The following is a 24,913-nucleotide window of genomic DNA, read 5'->3' as shown; positions in this document are numbered from 1 at the left end:
GCAACGTAAAAATATATATACTTTGTGCATCGCTACCGCACCGTATTAAAGAATCAAGTCCATCTTGAAAAATAATTGTCAGTCATTAAGTTAAAATCACATCATTTCGCAACACTGATTCGATTAAATAAATATAAAGTAATATAATGGAAAATCAGCAATTTCAGTCTCAAATCGTTCATCTTGTTTGTTCATTTCTGACGTATTACTAGACGAACCTGTCCTCCCTGCTCTACTTCTCTTATTACTTCATTATAATTACCTAACTAACTGAGTAGTAACTTGAATTTTCTAACAGCGCATGATAAACACCGAAAATCCATCTCTACTTCTCTTATTACTTCATTATAATTACCTAACTAACTGAGTAATAACTTGAATTTTCTAACAGCGCATGATAAACACCGAAAATCCATCAAATACATAATAATATCAGTGTTCCATAATCAACTAACTGCATGTATCCATCCAACCAACGGCATCATGTGGCTGCACCTGAAATAAGGTACTATCTACTGACATAAATAAGAAAACTATCAAATGCCAGACGATCTGCGTTGCATCGGCTCCATTCCATCCGGCTGGAAATACACCTACAGCGCTAACTTACTACATCTAGCAATACCACAAGTTGATCTACAGTACAAGTGACAATAATCTCACAATCTAATTGTCGTTCGAGTAGCTTGTCGAAGATCCTACTCGTATATTCGTAAATACATTCCGCTACCCAGGTGATACCAAATTAAACTCATGTCAGCTCGCATGCCTAACCAAACTCTTCGAAAAGCATTCGAACAACGCTACGAAACACGCTCATCTAATAAACTCAAATATACGCGGCGGAAATACCTCTCAATACTATTATCCTAACCATTGGCCATCTCAAAGAATTAAATTACTACCGCAATTCACCACACAATAAATCATTCTCTGCTTATACCGTCAACTATACCTTTAGATGACCCTACATATTTTACGCTACACAATGTCCACTATATAATGAGAAATCATCATTCCCTACATAAATGAGCTAAATATCTTTGAAGAGCTTCACAATTATCCATACAACCATCACTGAGTCGATCCACTAAACATATCACAACACTCCGCGGAATTATACATTATCATAAGATCACCACTTCAAATGTTTCACACATCAGCACATCAAAACTTACCTGTGGCATTCAAGATCACACACGCCTTATAGCTGTTCCACTAACACGGAAAACAACGCAGGAAAGATCGCCTAACCCTAGTATTCACCAACGGAAACCGATATTCTAATATACGTAGTAGCATTACATGACGTTACCAACACCGTTAGCACGTTAGAACATTCAAGTCATTTCACTTTATATCACCTGTGTGACATTAAAAAGAAATAAATTTACTTCTACTATAAGCATCTACAAGTAAACAAGAAGGGCAAGGTTCGACTACTCATCTGACTTCTTCGCTTCTCCATAGGTATTGGTCGTCAGGTTATTTTTTCAGCCATCTCATTCATTTCGGCAGAGTGTGGATCCACCAGGATCCTACTGGTTTACTCGGACATCTCTTCCATATGAACTTCCTTATTCACAAATATAGGCAACATCTTGAGTTCAACCTGAAACTTGAACAGAATGGTTAGATCGAATACGTACAGAATTTTTTTAAATCCACTGTTAGAGATTAATACTGGCCTGTGTAAATTTTATATCGCTCAATGCTATACTTAGTTTGTTAACGTATTTAGGCCTCAACTTCTTAAATTTTATGAGCTTTAATTCGCATATAAGGGCTGAGCTCTCTACTGCTTCACAATCCTTTTTGTACTATTCAAGAAATGACATTTAAAACAAATTCAAACTTCATTATTTCAATAAAAAACGAGGCTGCTTTTCATAAACTACATGACTACGATCCTGACTGCTTTACATCTGACTTTGACATTGAGGAAACGTTATCTTAGAGATTCACAAAGGAATGCAGGCTACCATTGTTTATTCTTCTCCACCTGAAATACGTCATACCACACGCCTGTTAGATAATTAACTGTATATAATTCCGGCTCAATCCATGGCCCCCTTGACGTCTGTTATACTAGATGTGATGTCTGGCCTATTTTCTTCTCAGCTGTTACTGCAAATATTTATTGATACCCGCTTGTGACTACACGGTTTTTCACGCGGTCCGATGTGTACCACGGGGTTCCGAGCTTGATCTATCGATTCTCATCCATAAGATCTACTATCAATTCGCGAGTTGTGTCGGCTCATATCTTACGAATATATAAATTCGCCGCACATCAATAGTTTATTTTACCACCATGCCGTCCACATGCATTTATATTCCTATGACCTTCAATGACTCCCTGACATGTAATTGCACGTCATTGGAAGGTCATAATACATACATACATACATACATACATACATACATACATACAACGACATTTATATATGTACAGATTATACCTTGCATACCGGATTTTATATTCCTAATTACACTCTGTTCTCGTATTAAGGAATTATGTTGTTAAAGTAATGATTGTGAGTGTATTATTACTTGCTTTTAGAAAAATTAACTATGCAAACAATATGTGAAAAGTTATCTGTTAGCCTTTGTCTATTCTGCTGAGTAATACAGTTGTTGATTATTATAGACATGATATAGGCTTTTTGGGGTTATGCCATGTCAAAGAAACAAGGCGAAACTCCTTACGTTTCGCAGAGAACATCGCTCCATTTCTTCTCTTTACTGTTCACGGGGAACAGTCGTGAACATTCGAGAGTCGTGGAGAGTGGAGATATTTTTCCTGAAGAGGCGGATCAATGTTCTTTGCGAAAAGTGAAGAGTTTTGCCTTGTTTTCTTGACACGGCATAAGTCTATTTCATGTCCTACAAGTAGGGCCATGAATCCATCAATGTTAACAATGTTATTACTCGAAAATGGGGAATATTCCTGAGCGACGGGGAAGTCACCTAATGTCTCTTCTCATATGAAGACTGGGTTAGGAAGTTTTCATTGTAACGGTAGGCCCGCTTGCCTACTACCACTCACAATCAAGTTGGGGAGTTTTCATTACAATTTGTAGGCACTCAATCTCCACCTGCCTTTTTACATCCTCAGAAAGACTTTCTTAGTAGTTTACCCAACTGAAATGAACATAGGTCATTACAATGTCGTCTGTAGCAACTTCAGGATTAAAAGCAATACTTTCATATGAAATACTCGACCGAATGAAAATCCACACATTTTCTCACTTCTAACGAACAGTACTACGCTACTGATCTAACATTCCAAAGTTCCAGAGCTGGAATGACCAAGGCGCAGACAGCCGTGATCCGTGAAAACTCTTCGTCATTTTTCGGCGGCGGGGGTTGGGGTCGAATAGTAGAGAGTCCCAGGCCAAAAAACTGTGCTCATTTGCTAATCTGTTTCCTAGAAGTACCCGATGAATCGGAAAATCTCAATGCACTACACTGGCGGCGGAAAGAACTGTCGGTCTTGGAGGCAAATTCTTCCTCCAAGCCAGAGGAAAAAACCCTCTTCGCTGCTAATTTGGAATAAAATGAATGTAGAATTTAATAAAAGTGAAGAGGAAGAAGCTTTTCTTAAGAAACAACTCTTTTCAGGGCTGAATTTTAAGTTATTTAGTGAATTATAGTGCTATAATTTGTAATAGGCATATATTGTAATTCTTGACCAGGTCATAAGTGAGCCTCTGCCTTACGTCTGCACACTGCTCATTCAAAACAGCGCGTCAGAGTAGGGATCGAATACATTGAATACTATGATGAACCAGTGTGTTACGTACCAGCAGTATCAGGACATGTATGAACCAGAGGAATGGCATGCTAAAGAAGAACGTTTCCTAGTTCCCGAGCTATTTCATGCCAATATTCAGTCAGGCTGTTATACTCGGTACGCAGCAGTAATCCCATCTATCGGAGTTCAGTGGCAGCATAAAAGAAAAAGAACATCACAACAAACAATGATCAATATAATGTTATTGTTGATCAATTTTAAGAGCTTTCGATGTTGTAGACCTTCACATGAAGATTTCTTCCTATTCTGAAACACCACTCTTATCATAGTCGGTACGGTAAAACTGAATAAAACAAAATGATCGGAAATTGTTTTCTCTCTTCCTTTTTTATTTTTTTTTTCCTATTTGCTTTCCGTCGCACCGACACGGATATGTCTTATGGAGACGATCTCTCTCTCTAACTTTTGTTATGTAGTACTTTTCGATAGGACCAATAATACAGGTACTTAAAAATTAAATATTTGATGCCTTCCCCTAAACTAAAATTTCATCCAGGGTGAATAAAATTGTTTATGGCTCAGACTGTACTCCACTTTCTTATTTCCCGACTCTATATACCGATTTGCATTAAATTATGTTCACCCATTTTCTCGTGGCTCGGCGTTGATATGGACTTCCAACAAAAATACAAATTCACGAATATTTCTATCATAGCCGGTTCGGTAAAAATGTATAAGACATAGATGATCGGAAATTCGCTTTTATATAACTTAAGTTATGTAATATTCATCGATAGGAACACTAAAAATATAAATATTTCAGAATTACATTTCAGGCCTTCCCCTAAACTACCATTTCACTGAGCGTGAACAAAATACTTTATAGCCTAGATTGTAGTGCTTCATCCCCCGACTTTACATACCGATTTTCATTAAATCCTTTCAGCCGTTTTGTCGTGATGCGTGTACATACATACATACATACAGACAGACAGACAGACAGACAGACAGACAGACAGACAGACAGACAGACAGACAGACAGACAGAAATGTCGGATAAGTAAAACGTGCATTTCCTTGTTACTGTGGACATGACCGATACAGAAATAACATTCTTTTCAAATTTTGAACAATGTACAGACAAGCAATGTATAGACAAAACTCTCATTTTATATACATAGATTACTAAAAGATCGAGTGACTACAAAACATCTGGAATTTCTTGAAAACTAAACAGAAACACAACCGAGGTGACTCAAAGAATGCTAGGGAGATCAGAGACAGATCGTTACCCCTGAAAACAAAATGAGCGACAGGGCTGAATTTAAAAAAAATCGATCTGGATTTCAGAGTGAAACATGAGTCCAGTAGACGGAAGGTATTTTGGGGTGAAGAGCACAAGAAGGTACTGATAGCCGGGCTCAAGAGATACTGGCACGATATCATAGGCTGCAGACGAACACGATATAAACGATTAAAAGAAAATAGGTTTTTAACATGCAATATATACAGCCTCGGTTCGAATGTAAATAATAATAACAAAACTAATAGTTATTAACGATGCCACCGTGGTGATCTGCCAACAGTTCCGATGTTTAGATTTTTCTGCCATCTACTAAGGATATCAGAATTCTACTGGACTTTTCTTGAGGTTCATTAAATACAATTTTGTCTCTGACCCACAATACACCACCGGAGGTATGCCAATAAAAAATAATATTACGTGTCAAGATTTTGGCCACCCTTCAGAAATCGAGCCATGAACTTGGGATCATAAATTGAACGCTAATCCACTGAACACTGAATACTGGCCCACCGAGGCAATTTCACTGCCGAAGCTGATGTATATGCATTATTTCATCGAATATATTCATTGCTAACTTACATTTTCTCTCCATCACAGATACCTCACCTCCAAGGTTCTGACCTGCTCTTACTGATCAAATTCTAACGAATCCTTCCGCTCTCAACAATTTGATTCAGTCCCTTATTTGTGACTCGGTCTACACGTCTGAATTTCGGCACTGTTAACACCATATTTCAAAACCTTCTATTCTTTTCTGGGATAGTTATTGTACAAGTTTCACTTCCATGCTGTGCCACACTCCACACAGCTGTCTTCAAGAAAATATTTGTAACAACGTTGTTCATAACAGACCTATGTTCGTCTTTTCTTTCTCCGTATTTCAAGTACCACGAGTAACTTATTTATTTTAATTTCAGTTTATAAATACATATTTTACAACCTGTATATAACTAACATAGAAGCGCAAACTTGTCAATGATTGACTATTGCGTGGCATTCTTAGAAGTAGTGAAAGTCTTCGGTTCCGTAGGATATGAACTGATTAGCAGATCTTCATCTTCCTGTGATATGCCTGAGAATTTTAAAGTTTAATCGAAATTACTAATCTACAACTGTATCCTAATCGAAGTAGGTCCTAACAAAACAAAGGCAATTAAATTAAATATGGGCATTAGGCAAGGTAACTCTGTCGCCAACACTTTTCAACTTACAGATAGACGGAATAATTAAGAACCTGTGACCACGAGATTTCTGATTTATATGAATTTTCAGTAGTAGATGGATTAAGCAAGCTACCTTGTCTTGCTTTTGTGGATTACCTAGTTCAGATAGAAGATAATAAAACCAGTATAAGCTACCTAATTTAAATTTCGGAAAGCTCCTTGGCATCCATTGGTCTAATAACAAACACATCAAAATTAAATGAATTTGTCTCGGAAACGGTAATCTTGTACCAACCAAAATTACCATTGCGGACGGTTGTATTATACATTCTTTTACAAGTACTGAAGAACGCATCAGACATCTTGGCGTTAACTTTAGTGATAAAATTGTCCTTGATGAAGCTGCGGTCCTAAACGACCTGAATATATACATCAACAAATTGTGCAGTTCACCTTTGCTGAAAACTGATTAGAAACTCTCTATTAATAATCAGTATATTTGGCCAAGTCGCATATATCTCCTGCAGTGTGCACCTTTAGTAAAAGCTTTCTAGATGATGTAGACAGGTTACTGATAGGAGCTGTGAAAGAAATCACTGGGCTTCCTCACGATGGAATGATATATGCTCCAAGAAGTTGTCGCGGACTTGGCCTTGTGAAAGCTAAATGGGAGGCTTGTTTACATCACTTCAACATCTGTAACCGTTTTCTTCGATTCAAAGATGCCCATCTCCATTCTGTCATAGATTTATGGTGTCTTTCGAATTTTAAATATCAACGGAGCTGATAACAACAACTGAACGGGCAGGCGAATAAGAAAAGTCTTAAGGGAGAAAGCCTTTCATATATGGGCTTCTCACTCCTTGAGAGGAAGGGGCGTATCAGTATACGTTGATTTACCCAAAGCCAACTTTTTTGTGAATGATCGTAGATTGTAGACCACCACCTTTATGTTTCTTCATCGGAGTGGACAAACGCCCTTAAAATGTCGTCCAACATCTCGGTGCTTCGAGCAGACCCTTGAAGGCGCACAAGTACATACAATCCGCTGCCGTCATCCTGACAGTGGAGATACTGAAATTTTAGGACACGTCCTTGGTATCTGTACCAATGGAGCACTGAAAAGAAATAATTGCCATCACAGAGTCAGATCAGCTCTAGCTTCAGCATTAAGTGAAATAAAGTGGCAAGTTTACGAAGAAGTTCAGTGTGTCTCTTCTACGGGATTGAATAGAAGAGCCGACATAATTGCCATTCATCCAAAAAATCACACTGCTGTAGTGTTGGATCCCAATTTTCGTTTTGAAAGAGACACGTAGCAGTCGGTTGAGGCTAACAGAGGAAAGAAAGATATTTATGAATCACGCCTCCCATATTTAAGCGAATATTACAATATCCGACTTGAGCATTGGTCAATTAAAGGATTTCCTTTTGGTAGCAGGGGAGGTTCTACGAAATACACCTGGAATATCTTCAAACGGTTAGGTATTCCCATAAATACACTCAAAAACATAATAATGCCTATTATTATCGTTAAGCATTCTGTACCACCACCTTTATGTTTCACAATTGTTAACCTAGGCCACTTTGTGTGATAATCCCATATGAACGAATGTGTTGCAATCCGTAAAGTTCAAACGGTTTTTTTATTTGTGCACACGAATTGTTTATTATTTTCTAAATTGTAACATTACGTCTACTAGCGGTTTTTTTTGTTTGTAAAATTCAGGATCCTTAGGGACACATACAGTATGTGCACTGATGTTCTTGTGAAATACACTAGAGTCTCGTTAATCCGAACCACGTTAATCCGAAAGTCCGGTTAATCCGAACTAAAATATTCATTTTTTTAAAAAAATCTCCTTATTGAAATGAAAGGACTTATTATAGAATGAAGATTTACTTGCATTTTATTAGTCATATTTTACTAGAATAACTTAATATTATGTAAGGAGACAAGTTGTAACCTAGTTTTAGTTGTTTTCTCCTTTACGGGTTCTTAACTACCCTACTGTAATTTTTTATAGTGTTTTATTAATGTAACTGCTAAAGAATGGACATTTAAAATTGCAGTATGTACTATATTGTAGAAACTATTTTCCTCACACGGGTAGGCGCTGGCCTTCTGACCCCAACTTGGCAGGTTCGATCCTGGCTCAGTCCGGTGGTATTTGAAGGCGCTCAAATATGTCAGCCTCGTGTAATAGATTTACTGGCATGTAAACGAAATCCTCCGGGTGAAAATCCCGGCACCTAGGCGTCTCCGGAAACCATAAAAGTAGTTAGCGGGACGTAAAAACAGTAACATTATTATTTGAAAATATTCTCCGGTTAATCCGAAAATTTCGTAATCCGAACAGACTCCGGTCCCAATTAGTTCGGATTAACGAGACCCTACTGTGTATATATTCTTTCCTGAGCTCATTTTACCCGAAATTTGAAACATAACTGTGAATGATAGATCCCTGATCCAGTTTGAAGCAATTATATGTTGCATATAAACGAATATTTGCCCTTTTTATTGTTTAGGTTAAGTTTTCCCCATTTTAGAGATATAAGATCATATTTGGTTATATTTTTAGCATTTTTGTTTTTATTGCGGTGTAGTTTTTAACAAGGTGCAGGCTATGTCGAGTTTCAAACATAGGACTTCGAAGTTCTTTCTTTTCTCGAAACAGATAGGCGGCAAGTTTACAAGGCAAGATTCCGAAAAAGAGATGCTGTACGGATGTATGATACTGAATGAAATTATAATGTTTTAACGTACCAACTGCAGCTCTGTCAGTTAAATATGTCTCCTACGTTATCGCTTATCACGTTTTGGCACGTTAAATGTTAGTAATAATCGAAAATGTGCTACCCATCACTAAAATGGTTAGATCATATTTTAGCTTTTTTAGGTCATATTTACCTAGTTTTAGGGCATATTTTCTTGCATATTTTGTACTTATTTAAGTCATATACTTCTGAACTCTACTCATTTTGCGGGCTGAGTGGCTCAGACAGTTTGAGGCGCTGGTCTTCTGACTCCAACTTGGCAAGTTCGATCGTGACTCAGTCCGGTGGTATTTGAAAGTGTTCAAATATGTCAGCCTCGTGACGGTAGATTTACTGGCACGTAAAAGAAATCTTACGGGACAAAATTATAGCAACTCGGCTTCTCCAAAAACCGCAAAAGTAATTAATGGGACGTAAAGGGAATAACATTCTACTCATTAAAATATGGTTAGACTCGGTTTATAATGAGTTAAAGATAAGAGGTGTGGAGCTGTACGAAGAGGTGGTTACAAGTAGAGGTAGAGGATTTTAGAGGCGCTTAGTTAATTCACAGAAGCTTTCAGACTGAACGCTGCAAGGCAAAAATAGTCTATAAGGACGATGTATGTATGTGTGTATGTATGTATGTATGTATGTATGTATGTATGTATGTATGTAGAATATAATGGTAACATATATTTTATTAAATATTGTGTAAATTTACGTGTGTGGGTGCTCATACTTATGTCCCACTTTGGTCGGTCCACTGCACCAGTGAAAGTTACTGCACAGAACGCTAACACCCAGGCAATAAATAAATCTCTTATTATCGGAGGCGAGGTAGCACGAATCTGTGCGAGCTATCGATTGCGAGAGAGTACGTCATCAGTGAGGATGCAGGGAAACATTCCAGCAGACACTTTCTAATAAAGACTCATCGTATACTGTTCTGGGGTAAGTTTTTGTTGCTATATCCATTATCGCAGCACGAATAAGTTGGAACACGCTACCAGGTATTCAAAGCTTTGAGCTCAACATACCGTTAAATACAATTCTGAGAGTATGCGTACAATATACATTCGCACTTAGCCACTTAATGCACACTAGTGAAGTTGGAAAGTAAGAAAATTTCCATCCCTAAAAATACATCCACACAAAGTGAAAAGGCACAGAAAAGAAGGACATGAGAAATATTTCATATATTTAGGGGAATTCATTTTTACCGAACCATGCACTTCGACAGAAGATATACCTCTGCTTTATTTTAATTCATAGAGACAAGTTCCATCATTGAATAATACTTTCAATAGGGCCTATATAACAATAACACGATTTTTTAAGACACAGCACTCTCTTGCAGTTTATTCTCTTTCTTCAAGGATTTAAAAAATACTCCTTTTCTCAGTTAGTATCAGATCTTGATAATATTCTCAGAACCACAAACATTTCAGTCTGTTGACTTTGTAATGCGCTGAATTTTGGCAAGAGCTTTCATGTGAAATACTAAATATATTCTCAAGATTGAAGCGTAAAAATTCACAAATTTCTCGAATAAATGTTATGCACCTGTACGAAAACATAGCAAATTTTTCTCTTCATATATAGATTTTTCGACTTGATCATCTAATCACTTTAATGGATAGCATGATAACCTTTTACCCAAAGGCCTTAGATTTGATTTCCAAATCATCCAAGGGTTTAAATTCTGGATAAGGACTCGGCCTCCTTAGTTCAAGTGACGAGCTTTATCAGCAAATGTAAACAATACGGCTGACAGGCTGCCCATGTACCACTCCAATATATACTATATACTATATACTATATGGTATAGGGTTTTTTCGCTTTGATAGACTGAATGTTGTAACGGAAGCGATTTTCTAAAGTATTTATTAAAATAAAATTTTAAAATCGCAAATAATTTCCAAACCAAAATAATTAGCCTAGTTCACTCGCAATAAGATTGTAAAAGTTAAGTTAGGAATAATAATTAATGGGGTATGTCCCCGAAGTAACCTGTTGCAAGTATTTACCTAGTAAACGGCCTGTACGTGAGCATTTTCTAGCGTTGAAAACATCAAGAATACTCAGTCCTCGGGCCAGACGAATTAAGCAATTAGGGTTAAAATCCTCGACCCGGCAGGGAATCGCGCCGGGGATCACTTCGACCAAAGGCCATCATGCTAACCAATTAACCACGGAGCTAGAGGATTTAGGAATGAATTCGGATGAAACTGTGCGTATTATTAATCAGCTTAGGTGGTGGGGTCATAAGAGGCGAATAGAAGAAAATAGCTTTTTGTGAGAACAGGATCTGCCATGGAGAGTAAGAAAATCAGAGGGAGAACAAGGTGACGATGGTTCGATTCGGTTTTAAATTATTTCAAGGTGAAAGATATAGAATTAGACGAGACCACAAAGTATTTTAAGCCGCATATTCCACTCACGGAGGTTTGCAGACTGAACAGCGAATGAAATAACGACTTTAATGAGTATGTACGGAAAATGTATGCATGCATGTATGTATTACATATTCAAAATACGACTGCACTTGAACGAAGTGGCGCTAATGGTTGTTTATACAGCTGATGGTTGACAGTGGGTTGAGAAATGGGACGTAGATAAGCAGTAGTTCCTGACATGGTCAAGCGCAATAGCATTTATTTATTTATTTATTTATTTATTTATTTATTTATTTATTTATTTATTTAAAATTTCGCTTCTGTCACGTCGACATAGATAGTTCTTGTAGGTCTTATGGCGACGATGGTATAGGAGTGGGGAGTGGGCGTGGCCTTAATTAGGGCTACCGACAGTGGGTTTTGAACCCACTACCTTCCGAATGCAAGCTCATAGCTGAAAAACCCTTTCGAACGGCTAATGATTTGGTTACTGCACCCAAAATATCTGTGTAACATAGGGGAGCATAATAACGAATGTCTCAAAGTATCATGAAACATTCGTACGAATATAATAAAATCGGTTATATTTACAATATATCAATTAAATTTTAAAAGTGTCATCGGTATATGATGTGCACCTGATAGCTTCATTGTAAGCAGTTTTATTGTTTTATTGCACTTCCAAACTTAAAGTAAATTCGTGTCCTCATTCCGAGGTTTTGGAGCTCTTCTCAGGCACACCCCGATTGGAGGTGAGCTGCATGTACCTGCACTGGCTGAAAATGTAATTCCAAAACCAAGAAGGAGTTGTGCTAGATAAACGAAATTCGGGAGGCGTGTTTCCACATCTGAAAGATGACGCTTATTCACACTTGCGTGGTTAGTCGGCGTAGAGTGGGGCTAGTAGCACCACTGTGACTTTGCAAAGCAAGTTTGCTTTAAATACGCACTGTTCAGTTCATGAAATTTAGTCATCGTTCAGTGTTGACATGGTGAAGTAGGTGTGAGTCAAATATGCCTTTAAGGCGACGAAGAAGGCAGCATCAGCAGCTTAAGAGTTTGAAGGAGGCCGTGTAATAGGGCCACGAGAAGGTGATTGTTCTTTCCGCAATATTGCAGAGAGATTTGACAGAAACGTATCCACAGTGCATTGTTGTTTACAGCAATGGTCACAGGATGGCAGTGTCTCAAGGAAACCGGGGTTCGGCCGTATATGGCGCATGGCTGTAGTGGATCCTATTGCATTTGCAGCAGTCATTGGAGTTATAGTTGGCACTAGAATGGCACAGCGAACTGTACCACATCGACTATTTGAGGTACAACTTCGAGCCCGATGTCCTGTAACGTCCATGCCACTGACTCCGAATCACTGCCATCTGCGACTTCAGTGGTATCAAGCTAGAGCTCAGTGAAGGGCGGAGTGGAGGTCTGTTGTATTCTTAGATGAGAGACGTTTCTGTCTCGGTGCCAGTGATGGCCGTAGTTTGCTAAGAAGGAGGCCAGGTGAGAGCTTGGAATCAAGCTGTCTGCGGTACCGACACACTGGACGAACACCAGGAGCTATATTCTGTGAAACAATTTCCTTCGACGGGAGGGGCACTCTGGTCATTATCCTAAGAATCTTGACAGCGGATTTGTTCGTCCGACTGGTGACTGAATCGGCTGTGCTGCCATCAATTCGCAGTATTCAAGGTTACTTTTGAAAAGGATAACGCTCTTCTTCTTACCGCTGCTGTCACCCAGCGTGCTTACAGAGTGTCGACCAGTTGCTTTGGCTTCCAAGATAACGAGACTTTTCGCCCATTGAGCACGTATGGGACATTATAGGACGGAAAATCCAGCGTCATCCAATTCCAGCAATAACCGTTACTGAATTGACTGACTAATTGCAACAGGCGTGTAACTCCATCCAACAAAATGACATACGGAACCTGTACAACACAATTACACGCACGTTTGCATGCTTGCATTGAAAATCATGACGACTCTAGCGGTTATAAATGTACCACCAAGTCACATGTCTTTATACTCTTACTTGGATCTGTAACTTGGAAACTTTAATGAAATAAATTGTACCTACATAATTGTTTAGTCTAAATCACATTCCTCTAAGGTAATCTCCTCTTTGCGTTGGGATTTCATTTTCTGTCAGTGTATTTGTCCACATACTAGCCTTCCTGCCAAACTTAAATAACTGCACCACTTTGTATTCTGTGCTTGGAGCTTCCATCCTATTCCGACGAAGTTTAAAAGCCACATACCAATGATATGTAAGAATATACTCATACAAAGAAGATCGTGTGCACGAAACTTCTGTTACCTAAAGACGCAATCCCCTAGACTACCACACGGATTTTACTGGAAAACAAAATTCGATTACTCTATTGAAATACATTTGATAATTTTCAGCCCCACTTACCTGATTGCATGTTACAGGGGAAACAGAGATCACTGAAATACATGTACCCCCACTCCTTACTTTGCTAAACACAAATGTAACATACTATAGCCGATAAGTGAATACGACCTATAAAGATAAAAGAACGACGTTTAATCGTCCTAGGCACAGGTGAACTTATGAAATGTTGTACAATTAATAAACATATATAGGAATGTCTCGCGTTATCTTCTCCATTGATGGCATGCCATGAATTCCGTTGAATTGTTATTCATCATATTACTGGCTTGACTATCATGATATTTCGAATTCCATGTCTGTTCAAAAGTTGCTATTTCCACTTCCAAAAGAATAAATCAGTATTTCGTCCACATGCATTAGAGTAGCGGAATATTATTGATTGCCATGAGGAATCCAGATCAGGAAGATGTTTCTTCTACAATCTCGAACAGTTTCGTACTCTACGTTATGAACTACAGCTTTCACTATTATATTTTAAGAGGTGCTTAGGAACATTTCTAATATAATACGGAGTTAAGGTGGATAAGCTGTGGGTTGTGGTTGCTTGAGTTTAAATTATCTGATAAACTCACCTACAGTCCAATCATACTTCTTGGGAATAACATCACTTATGTCATTTATTTGAAGGCATACTGTCCACCTATCTGGTAGATACATTTACACTGTTGTTGTTATTTATTTGAAGGCATACTGTCCATCTATCTGGTAGATACATTTACACTGTTGTTGTTATTTATTTGAAGGCATACTGTCCATCTATCTGGTAGATACATTTACACTGTTGTTGTTATTTATTTGAAGGCATACAGCCCATCTATCTGGTAGATACATTTACACTGTTGTTGTTATTTATTTGAAGGCATACTGCCCATCTATCTGGTAGATACATTTACACTGTTGTTGTTATTTATTTGAAGGCATACTGTCCATCTACCTGGTAGATACATTTACACTGTTGTTGTTGTTATTTATTTGAAGGCATACTGTCCATCTATCTGGTAGATACATTTACACTGTTGTTGTTATTTATTTGAAGGCATACTGTCCATCTATCTGGTAGATACATTTACACTGTTGTTGTTATTTATTTGAAGGCATACAGCCCATCTATCTGGTAGATACATTTACACTGTTGTTGTTATTTATTTGAAGGCATACTGCCCATCTATCTGGTAGATACATTTACACTGTTGTTGTTATTTATTTGAAGGCATACTGTCCATCTACCTGGTAGATACATTTACACTGTTGTTGTTGTTATTTATTTGAAGGCATACTGTCCATCTATCTGGTAGATACATTTACACTGTTGTTATTTATGTGAAGGCATACTGCCCATCTATCTGGTAGATACATTTACACTGTTGTTGTTATTTATTTGAAGGTATACTTTCCATCTGTCTGGTAGATACATTTACACTGTTGTTGTTATTTATTTGAAGGCATACTGTCCATCTATCTGGTAGATACATTTACACTGTTGTTGTTATTTATTTGAAGGCATACTGTCCATCTACCTGGTAGATACATTTACACTGTTGTTGTTGTTATTTATTTGAAGGCATACTGTCCATCTATCTGATAGATACATTTACACTGTTGTTATTTATGTGAAGGCATACTGCCCATCTATCTGGTAGATACATTTACACTGTTGTTGTTATTTATTTGAAGGTATACTTTCCATCTGTCTGGTAGATATATTTACACTGTTGTTGTTATTTATTTGAAGGCATACTGTCCATCTATCTGGTAGATACATTTACACTGTTGTTGTTATTTATTTGAAGGCATACTCTTCATCTATCTGGTAGATACATTTACACTGTTGTTGTTGTGCCGAACTCCATCAAGGGTACATTCCATGTGCCTTTTATTTTACATTTCTTGCGCCTTTCTCACACTTTTGTTAAGGCGAAAGTAGCAGCTTTGGAACAGACACTCCTCAACTGTGTTTGATCATTGAACTGGTGTGCAAGTAATGTAGTTGAACCTACCAAATAATTAAGAGAATGTTGGTCACTACTGCGAGGCCAGGGTTTATATTGTTGAAAGTAAAATCTGGCGTGAGAGCATGAATTAATTATTGTGGAGTAAGCTGAGCTTACTTCGCGCGGTGATGTAAGCAGCTTTTGGTGGTCGCCACCTTGAGAACCATCCACTCGCGGCGCTCAAAGTTTGTCGGTAAACTAACAACATTTCCTTGGCGTTCCTTTACATTTAACTGGCACTAAGCCATGTTATTCCAGAGCAAACCCTAATACACTGCCTCATGAAGTATAGAGGCTGCATTAAAATTATATAATACAGTAAATGTTTTTCCCTTCTCAAACATTCGCTTTGCCAAGTTATCATTTCGGAAGCTACTTTATAAGGAAATATACATAGCTCGTTTCATAAGACATGACAACCGTGTTGTATCTTGGCAGGTGAATCCTTTTCCTGGACATAAACAACAAACAAAAGTGTTTTGTGCAGACATCGCTGTCAATGGATTTTCTCCATTAAAAACAAACAGTATATAAACCTCCCTTAGCGATTTTTCTAAAAATATTAGAATGAAAAACACCATGTAATATGATTTAGTTCTCCACAAGCTCTACTGCGGGTGAAACAACTTAATGTCATCTCATGGTAGAAGGAAGCAACATACAGTAGGTATTCACAACAAAGCAGACTCCCCCAACTGACGTCTGTGCATCTTAGACCATTTAGTTTTTTCTTTGCTGTCAATACATTATTTTTAATTTTTTTCAATTTGTTATATGTCGTACCGTCGTAGATAGGTCTTATGGCAACAATGGGATAGGAAAGGCCTAGAAGTGGGAAGGAAGCGGCCATAGCCTTAATTAAGATACATTTACCTAGTATGAAAATGGGAAACCACGGAAAACCACGTTCAAGCCTGCCGACAATGCGGTTCGAAGCTACTATCTCCCAAATGCAAACTCATAGCTGCGCGCTCCTAACCGCACAGCCAACTCGTCCGATAAATGTACATTTTAACATTATATTAATAATAATAATAATAATAATAATAATAATAATAATAATAATAATCGTATGGCCTCAGCTACCGTGTGCAGACATTTCAATTTGACACCATCTGGCTGTCTGCTCGTCAATTTCGACGTTCCGTTTTACTCTAGGCCCCCACTAGATGGCAGACCGAGTAAACCGAAACTCTCTTGGGCGTCTATGGCGGAGATTTAATGAATTTTGTCGGGTAAACACCAAATGTGTCACCAGAGATCTTTAACATGCCGACATCGTACGACATGGAGTGTCGAATGGACTTTTTTCCGCCCTTCAAAAATCCGACTACCTCTGCCGGGTTTGAACCCGCTATCTTGGGATCTGGAGGCCGACACTCTACCGCTGATCCACAGAGGCAGCTTATTATATTAATATGTTTAAACAACACATCTTTCAAATATGTGGGACTTGGATGTGAACATTCGAGAGTCGTCCGTTATTGATAATCGCTAACGGTGCCGTTAAGACTATAAAAATATGAACTACGATAGATTCTGATATAAATGAGAAGTCCGTCAGCAGGTGAAAAGCTGTTTTGTTACACTTAGCGCATCTTTACCATATGTGATTAAAAAGAGATAATTTCATAAGGCGTACCGAAACAAAATTTACGCAGGACATAAATGTGAATGCTTCTTTGTTCTTTTTTTTTTATTGAGTGTGAACTAAATAATAAGCATTCTGAAAATGTTAACATATAAAAAGGAATGACACAGGAAATCGAGTTGCTTAAATTTGACCACAAGAAGAGATAGACTAATAGAACACATCTTAAGACATCCAGGTCTTGTTCAGTTGGTTCTTAAGTTAATTTCTGAGGGAAATGTAGGAGGTAAGAACTGTTAAGGTACACCAGCGTATGAATATGACAAGCAGGTTAGAGCAGATGTAGGATGCTGTAGTTACGTAGAAATGTAAAGACGTTTAGCACAGGATAGGCTGGTATGGAGGGCTGCATCAAACTAGTCTATTGACTGATGACCCAAATAATCATGAACATTAAGTATGATAAAATAATGAATGCGAGAAACGTGCACTTCCTACGTTCTACATTCTACGAAACTACTGCATCCTACAACTGCTCTAATCTCTACACTCTATCTCTTTTAAGTGACTATATAAGAAACTCAGACTTAAAGATTGTCAGTCTGAAGACCAACGAAATACAAGACCGTGCAAAATGTCGTTCATTGACCCACAAGGTGGACCTGTACCAACGGAAGCACGCTAAGTAGAAGAATGAGAATATGATTCAAAACACAAAGAATCTTGAAAACACTTTCGTAGTATTCAAATTATACCCTACGGGTATGGAAATATAAAGGATGGGTAAGAACAATACACTTTCAACTTGATTGTAGCCAGTCTTCACGTTCTGGGATGAAGCTACAATCTGCGTCACACTGCCATTCAGCTCTGCGATGATAGCTAGGTAATTACTCTGGAATGGTAGATAAACAAAGGTCAGAAAAAAATAAATTAAAACATCTTGTGTGTAACCGTGATCTCTGATCTCCGATTAGTAATCGTTGATATGTATCAAGTGCTATATGTCACCACCACTGCTTTACGGCGTCGATGGATGGACACAAACGATTTTGTCAATAAACTGAACGTAAGCCTTTGAGATGTGCATGAATCACAGATCCCACTGGTACATCATATCAATGTTCAATATTTACTCCATCGTGCAGGGGAATTATTTGAAGTCTTGGCCCTCGCAAAGCGCATAAAAAAAGTATCTTGCCTAATACAGCTGATCGTAGAGAGCAAGATAAAACCTGACCACACCACTCGCGCGTGCCTGAGCCAAAAGCATCCGGCTGACTTCCCCCCACACCCGCGGCCCGCGTGGCTGTCTTTTACTTCCCACGCTCTAGACCAGAGGTGCTTAACTAGGCGTCGTTGAGGCTAGCTCAGTGCGGCCGGGCTGACCTGACGTACATGCGGGCAGCTTACGTAGCAAGTTTACGTCACAGTGAAGTGAGAGAGCGAACACACTTTGCAGGGAAGTGAAACAGTGACGTTCGATTGTGACTACGAAGCTCACCGCCACAACTCAGGGAAATGTTGTTTGGGATACAGCACTAAATGACACTATAATCGCTAGCAAAGCGACATTTTCAAGATATTCCGGTTTGATTTATGCTGCGCTCAATATAAACAGCCTGTTTTATTTCAATTCATGTATAGATTCAAAGAAAACTGACTTTATAATTTTTGTGTTATTTACAATGATACAGGATTTAAGTGTGCAAGCTACGATTCTCAATTCCTTGGAAGGGAATGCGAGTACTTCCGTTTAAAAAAGTACAATCCCTGTTATTCATACAGCAAAAAACATACACTGTTTTCCTAATTCAATAAGCTTTTTGCTTGATTTTGCACATTGTTGTACTATTGTGTGACTTTCCCTGTTCATTGAATTTCTGAAAATAGTATTTAAAAGTTATCAAGCATCCGATAATAATACAAAGACTGTAAATGTCGAGGGAGTTACATCAAGAGTGAGGATATAGATATTTACAATCCAAGATTAAAGAACAACAGTAATGTAAATGTATCTACCAAATAGTTTGCCTTCAAATAAATAACAACAACTGTGTAAATGTATCTGCCAGATAGATGAACGGTATGTCTTCAAATAAATAACAACAACAGTGTAAATATATCTACCAGATAGATGAACGGTATGCCTTCAAATACATAACAACAACAGTGTAAATGTATCTACCAGATAGATAAACAGTATGCCTTCAAATAAATAACAACAACAGTGTAAATGTATCTACCAGATAGATGAACGGTATGCCTTCAAATAAATAACAACAACAGTGTAAATGTATCTACCAGATAGATGAACGGTATGCCTTCAAATAAATAACAACAACAGTGTAAATATATCTACCAGATAGATAAACAGTATGCCTTCAAATAAATAACAACAACAGTGTAAATGTACACTGACTGACAGAGCAAATGCAACACCAAGAAGGAGTGGTCAGAACTTTATGCCAATTGCTGGGTAGATTGACGTCACTGAGGTAATGTTCATGATGCGAAATGCGCCGCTGTGCTGCGCACGTAGACAACGATAAATGGGACACGGCGTTGGCGAATGGCCCACTTCGTACCGTGATTTCTCAGCCGACAGTCATTGTAGAACGTGTTGTCGTGTGCCACAGGACACGTGTATAGCTAAGAATGCCAGGCCGCCGTCAACGGAGGCATTTCCAGCAGACAGACGACTTTACGAGGGGTATGGTGATCGGGCTGAGAAGGACAGGTTGGTCGCTTCGTCAAATCGTAGACGATACCCATAGGGATGTGTCGACGGTGCAGTGCCTGTGGCGAAGATGGTTGGCGCAGGGACATGTGGCACGTGCGAGGGGTCCAGGCGCAGCCCGAGTGACGTCAGCACGCGAGGATCGGCGCATCCGCCGCCAAGCGGTGGCAACCCCGCACGCCACGTCAACCGCCATTCTTCAGCATGTGCAAGACACCCTGGCTGTTCCAATATCGACCAGAACAATTTTCCGTCGATTGGTTGAAGGAGGCCTGCACTCCCGGCGTCCGCTCAGAAGACCACCATTGACTCCACAGCATAGACGTGCACGCCTGGCATGGTGCCGGGCTAGAGCGACTTGGATGAGGGAATGGCGGAACGTCGTGTTCTCCGATGAGTCACGCTTCTGTTCTGTCAGTGATAGTCACCGCAGACGAGTGTGGCGTCGGCGTGGAGAAAGGTCAAATCCGGCAGGCAGTAACTGTGGAGCGCCCTACCGCTAGACAACGCGGCATCATGGTTTGGGGCGCTATTGCGTATGATTCCACGTCACCTCTAGTGCGTATTCAAGGCACGTTAAATGCCCACCGCTACGTGCAGCATGTGCTGCGGCCGGTGGCACTCCCGTACCTTCAGGGGCTGCCCAATGCTCTGTTTCAGCAGGATAATGCCCGCCCACACACTGCTCGCATCTCCCAACAGGCTCTACGAGGTGTACAGATGTTTCCGTTGCCAGCGTACTCTCCGGATCTCTCACCAATCGAACACGTGTGGGATCTCATTGGACGCCGTTTGCAAACTCTGCCCCAGCCTCGTACGGACGACCAACTGTGGCACATGGTTGACAGAGAATGGAGAACCATCCCTCAGGACACCATCTGCACTCTTATTGACTCTGTACCTCGACGTGTTTCTGCGTGCATCGCCGCTCGCGGTGGTCCTACATCCTACTGAGTCGATGCCGTGCGCATTGTGTAACCTGCATATCGGTTTGAAATAAACACCAATTATTCGTCCGTGCAGTCTCTGTTTTTTCCCCAACTTTCATCCCTTTCGAACCACTCCTTCTTGGTGTTGCATTTGCTCTGTCAGTCAGTGTATCTACCAGATAGATGAACGGTATGCCTTCAAATAAATAACAACAACAGTGTAAATGTATCTACCAGATAGATGAGCAGTATGCCCTCAAATAAATAACAACAACAGTGTAAATGTATCTACCAGATAGATGAACGGTATGCCTTCAAATAAATAACAACAACAGTGTAAATGTATCTACCAGATAGATGAACGGTATGCCTTCAAATAAATAACAACAACAGTGTAAATGTATCTACCAGATAGATCAACAGTATGCCTTCAAATAAATAACAACAACAGTGTAAATGTATCTACCAGATAGATGAGCAGTATGCCTTCAAATAAATAACAACAACAGTGTAAATGTATCTACCAGATAGATGAGCAGTATGCCTTCAAATAAATAACAACAACAGTGTAAATAAATCTACCAGATAGATGAACAGTATGCCTTCAAATAAATAACAACAACAGTGTAAATGTCTCTACCAGATAGATGAACGGTATGCCTTCAAATAAATAACAACAGTGCAAATGTATCTACCAGATAGATGAACGGTATGCCTTCAAATAAATAACAACAACTGTGTAAATGTATCTACCAGATAGATAAACAGTATGCCTTCAAATAAATAACAACAACAGTGTAAATGTATCTACCAGATAGATGAGCAGTATGCCTTCAAATAAATAACAACAACACTGTAAATGTATCTACCAGATAGATGAACAGTATGCCTTCAAATAAATAACAACAACAGTGTCAATGTATCTACCAGATAGATGAACGGTATGCCTTCAAATAAATAACAACAACAGTGTAAATGTATCTATCAGATAGATAAACAGTATGCCTTCAAATAAGTAACAACAACAGTGTAAATGTATCTACCAGATAGATGAGCAGTATGCCTTCAAATAAATAACAACAACAGTGTAAATGTATCTACCAGATAGATGAGCAGTATGCCTTCAAATAAATAACAACAACAGTGTAAATGTATCTACCAGATAGTTGAACAGTATGCCTTCAAATAAATAACAACAACAGTGTAAATGTCTCTACCAGATAGATGAACGGTATGCCTTCAAATAAATAACAACAACAGTGTAAAGTATCTACCAGATAGATGAGCAGTATGCCTTCAAATAAATAACAACAACAGTGTAAATGTATCTACCAGATAGATGAACAGTATGCCTTCAAATAAATAACAACAACAGTGTAAATGTATCTACCAGATATATGAACAGTATGCTTTCAAATAAATAACAACAGTGTAAATGTATCTACCAGATAGATGAACAGTATGCCTTCAAATAAATACCAACAACAGTGTAAATGTATCTACCAGATAGATGAAGAGTATGCCTTCAAAAAAATAACATAACTGATGTTATTCCCAGTAAGTATGATTGGACTGTTGGTGAGTTTGACTGATAATTTAAACTCTAGCAACCACAAGCCACAGCTTATCCATCTTAACTCCGTATTATATTAGAAATGTTCCTAAAGCACCTATTAAAACATAATAATGAAAGCTGTAGTTCATTACATAGAGTACGAAACTGTTTGAGATTTAGACCTAACTCTCAATTGTATCCGGTCAATATACATTAACTGCAATAAACATAAATAACTTAATTTCTTACGACGTAAATGAAAAATTACGTGGATTTCTGCCCTCTTTCTTTAATTATTTTCTGCCTCCATTTCAAACTCGCGTATCGCTCCAGTGATCGAGTGTGGCTGGGAGAACTTCACCCAGTCTTCAGGGCTTGTGACGTAATCACAACGTCACAGTAGCTGAATAGTATACGCTAATCGACTGCCTGCACGCCCGCTGATAGTGCTGTGCACCCGCGGGGCGACGTGCCCAACGTGAGCACCTCTGCTCTAGACAGTAGCCCACGTTCGTTTGCAAAGTTGGAAACACAGTAACCTTGAGAACAACGTCTTCTTCTTCTTCTTCTTTATGTGTTTACCCTCCAGGGTCGGTTTTCCCTCGGACTCAGTGAGTGATCCCACCTCTACCGCATCAAAGGCAATGTCCTGGAGCTATACACTCTGGGTCGGGGAATACAACTAGGGAGAATGACCAGTACCTACCCAGGCGGCCTCACCTGCTATACTGAACAGGAGCCTTGCGGTGGGGGGGAGGGTTGGGAAGATTGGAAGGGATAGATAAGGAAGAGGGAAGGAAGCAGCCGTGGCCTTTATTTAGGTACCATCCCGGCATTTGCCTGGACGAGAAGTGAGAAACCACAGAAAACCACTTCGATGATGGCTGAGTTGAGAATCGAACCCACCTCTAGTCAGTTGACCTCCCGAGGCTGAGTGGACCCCGTTCCAGCCCTCGTACCACTTCTCAAACTTCGTGGCAGAGCCGGGAATCGAACCCGGTCCTCCGGGGGTGGCAACTAATAATACTAACCACTACACCACAGAAGCGGACAAACAACGAACAACGTTGGTATTCTAAATACGAATCGGCTCGGCGCATTCGTGCGGAGTTTATCAGAAGGTTCCCCGGATAATTTCCTCCTACTAGATCTTTGATTCATGATCATGGGAATAAGTTTGAAACTGCTGGTTCAGAGCTAAAGCAAAAACACACTCGCAAAATTTACAGTGTTAACAGAAGGAGAATAAGACGAAAACGGCCCATGATTTAAACGTTCGCCACCGAAATCACTACCGAAATTAGCACAGCAAGTTGAGGTTTCAGTGACTTCGGCACATACAGCAACAAAATTATTAAAACTCAAGGTGCGGAAGGGTGACATTTGCAAAGAGGTAAGTAGTTTATTATACTGTATATGGAGATTTATAGATTTAAGAAGCTAAGACAAAGCACAGGCCGGATGCGGCCAGGTGGGCCGCGAGTATACAGAAAGCCAACCGGGCGGCCGGAGTAGAATCAGCCGCGTACGAGCAGTCAGGTTTTATTCGGAAAACCCCTTAGAAGCAAAATAAAGATACCAGCGTAGAAAATTACTCTGGTCACGAAACTTCCGAGCGTGGTTCGACATCTGCAATATGGCAACTCTGACACGGAAAAAATAAATGAGAAAATTAGACCATGATGATCGATAACTTCCTGCGAAGTGATGGTACCAAAAGAGAAGAAGAAGAAGAAGTTATGGATAGCGAGGAAAATACAGTACCTATCCAATTCCACTATACAATGTTTTAGGCCTATTGCCAATTCCTAAGATTTAAGTCTTGGTGAATGGCCCACCAGGGAGCCTGCGTTAGAGCTGGGCATATCACAGATTGTTTTTCTTGCTAGTTGTTTTACGTCACACGGACACGGATAGGTCTTATGGCGACGATGGGACAGGGAAGGGCTAGGAGTGGGAAGGAAGCGGCCGTGGCCTTAATTAAGGTACAGCCCCAGCATTTGCCTGGTGTGAAAATGGGAAACCACGGAAAACCATTTTCAGGGCTGCCGACAGTGGGATTCAAACCTACTATATCCCGAATACTGGATACTGGCCGCACTTAAGCGACTGCAGCTATCGAGCTCCGTATATCATAGATTAAAAATAGCGATAAATTAATATCTTCTTAACTCCACTGCGTGCTTGCGGCTGAATCAGGTGTCGGCTGTGGTCTGGAGAAAGCTACAATAATTTAAAGTTGCAATGTCTGCACTTGTCTTAACGAATCTGAAGTGTTCACGTCCCGGAAATGTTAATAATGTGTT

The sequence above is a fragment of the Anabrus simplex genome, chromosome 1, assembly GCF_040414725.1.
Source record: "Anabrus simplex isolate iqAnaSimp1 chromosome 1, ASM4041472v1, whole genome shotgun sequence".
NCBI classification, from domain to species: Eukaryota; Metazoa; Arthropoda; class Insecta; order Orthoptera; family Tettigoniidae; genus Anabrus; species Anabrus simplex.
The sequence above is the reverse complement of the archived record's forward strand: the minus strand, read 5'-3'. Positions refer to the sequence as shown.